At 39.4% G+C, this 2851-nt stretch overlaps 1 non-coding gene across 1 annotated transcript; it reads left to right on the top strand.

Moving 5' to 3' along the window:
• The first annotated feature begins 2346 nt into the window (after window positions 1–2346).
• On the top strand, window positions 2347–2452 carry LOC126010665 (U6 spliceosomal RNA). The gene has a single exon (XR_007496681.1). It is a non-coding gene; the product is annotated as a U6 spliceosomal RNA (small nuclear RNA).
• The last annotated feature ends 399 nt before the right edge of the window (window positions 2453–2851 follow it).

Genomic DNA, 2851 nt, shown 5'->3' on the forward strand with positions numbered 1-2851 from the left:
ATGGAAACACATACCCTGCTCATGCATTGGCAGGATTAACATCATCAAAATGTCAATACTCCCCAAGGCATTATACAGATTTAATGCCATCCCTCTAAAGATACCCATGACATTCTTCAAAGAAGTGGATCAGACACTTTTGAAATTCATTTGGAACAATAAACACCCTCGAATAGCTAAAGCAATCATTGGGAAAAAGAATATGGGAGGAATTACTTTTCCCAACTTTAAACTGTACTACAAAGCAACAGTTATCAAAACAGCATGGTATTGGAATAAGGATAGGTCCTCAGATCAGTGGAATAGGCTTGAATACTCAGAAAATGTTCCCCAGAGATACAACCATCTAATTTTTGATATAGGAGCAGGAAATCCTAAATGGAGCAGGGAAAGCCTCTTCAACAAGTGGTGTTGGCACAATTGGATAGCCACTTGCAAAAAATTAAACTTAGACCCCCAGCTAACATCATGTACAAAGGTAAAATCCAAATGGATTAGAGACCTCAATATCAGCCCCAAAACCATAAGATATATAGAACAGCACATAGGCAAAACACTACAGGACATTACAGGCATCTTCAAGGAGGAAACTGCACTCTCCAAGCAAGTGAAAGCAGAGATTAACAGATGGGAATATATTAAGCTGAGAAGCTTCTGCACCTCAAAGGAAATAGTGCCCAGGATACAAGAGCCACCCACTGAGTGGGAGAAACTATTCACCCAATACCCATCAGATAAGGGGCTAATCTCCAAAATATACAAGGCACTGACAGAACTTTACAAGAAAAAAACATCTAACCCCATCAAAAAATGGGGAGAAGTGAACAGACACTTTACAAAGAAGAAATACGCATGGCAAAAGACACATGAAAAAATGTTCCACATCACTAATCATCAGGGAGATGCAAATCAAAACAACGATGAGATACCACCTCACACCCCAGAGAATGGCACACATCACAAAGAATGAGAATAAACAGTGTTGGCGGGGATGTGGAGAGAAAGGAACTCTTATCCACTGCTGGTGGGAATGCTGTCTAGTTCAACCTTTATGGAAAGCGATATGGAGATTTCTCCAAAAACTGGAAATCGAGCTCCCATACGATCCAGCTATACCACTCCTAGGAATATACCCTAGGAACACAAAAATACAATACAAAAACCCCTTCCTTACACCTATATTCATTGCAGCTCTATTTACCATAGCAAGACTCTAGAAACAACCAAGATGCCCTTCAACAGACGAATGGCTAAAGAAACTGTGGTACATATACACAATGGAATATTATGCAGCTGTCAGGAGAGATGAAGTCATGAAATTTTCCTATACATGGATGTACATGGAATCTATTATGCTGAGTGAAATAAGTCAGAGAGAGAGAGAAAAACGCAGAATGGTCTCACTCATCTATGGGTTTTAAGAAAAATGAAAGACACCCTTGTAATAATAATTTTCAGACACAAAAGAGAAAAGAGCTGGAAGTTCCAGCTCACCTCAGGAAGCTCACCACAAAGAGTGATGAGTTTAGTTAGAGAAATAACTACATTTTGAACTGTCCTAATATTGAGAATGTATGAGGGAAATGTAGAGCCTGTTTAGGGTACAGGTGGGGGTTGGGTGGGGAGGAGGGAGATTTGGGACTTGGGTGATGGGAATGTTGCACTGGTGATGGGTGGTGTTCCTTTTATGACTGAAACCCAAACACAATCATGTATGTAATCAAGGTGTTTAAATAAAAAAAATTATGCATTAAAAAAAAAAAAAAAAAAGAAAACAACCCAGGGCCGGGCGGTGGCGCTGGAGGTAAGGTGCCTGCCTTACCTGCACTAGCCTAGGAGACGGACCGCGGTTCGATCCCCCGGCGTCCCATATGGTCCCCCAAGCCAGGAGCGACTTCTGAGCGCATAGCCAGGAGTAACCCCTGAGCGTCACCGGGTGTGGCCCAAAAAAACCAAAAAAAAAAAAAAAAAAAAAAAAAAAAGAAAACAACCCCATTCACAATAGTGCCACACATAATATGTGAAGGACCTATACAAGGAAAACTATAAAACTCTGCTCCAAGAAATAAGAGAGGACCCACGAAAATGGAAACGCATACCCTAATCATGGATTGGCAGGATTAACATCATCAAAATGGCAATACTCCCCAAGGCATTATACAGAATTAATGCCATCCCTCTAAAGATACCCATGACATTCTTCAAAGAAGTGGATCAGACGCTTTTGAAATTCATTTGGAACAATAAACACCCTCGAATAGCTAAAGCAAAAAAAAAAAAGGAAGTATTTTATTTTGTGGTTAAAGACAAAAGATTTTTAATCTTATTAAAAGTTTGTTGGATAGTGCTCTCTTCGGCAGTGCATATACTAAAATTGGAATGATACAGAGAAGATTTAGCATGGCCCCTGCGCAAGGATGACATGCAAATTCGTAAAGCGTTCCGTATTTAAAAAAAAATGTTTGTTGAAATTAATCAGTAAAATATCTGGACCTATTAGATTAAATATATAACTCAGAACTACAGTGAGCACCTTGTATGCAGAAGTACTATGTTCCATCCCGAGCACAAATTGGTTTTCTGGGCACTGCTGAGTATGATCCAAATGGGCCCTCACAATGCATGACAACCAACTAGAGCATGGAATCATCACCTGTACATTGTCTGAAGACAAAAAAATGTAAAAATAAAAACAGGGAAAAATCCCTTATGATCCAGAGCTTTCATGTTGTAAATATGACTGTGTCTAAAAACTAGAATTGGGTCAGAAATAAAGCACAGGGATGAAGGTATTAGTTCTACATATGACTTATACCAATTTGATTCATGACTCACATATTTTCTCCCAAGT

Source organism: Suncus etruscus, chromosome 5 (assembly GCF_024139225.1).
Source record: "Suncus etruscus isolate mSunEtr1 chromosome 5, mSunEtr1.pri.cur, whole genome shotgun sequence".
Classification (NCBI taxonomy): domain Eukaryota; kingdom Metazoa; phylum Chordata; class Mammalia; order Eulipotyphla; family Soricidae; genus Suncus; species Suncus etruscus.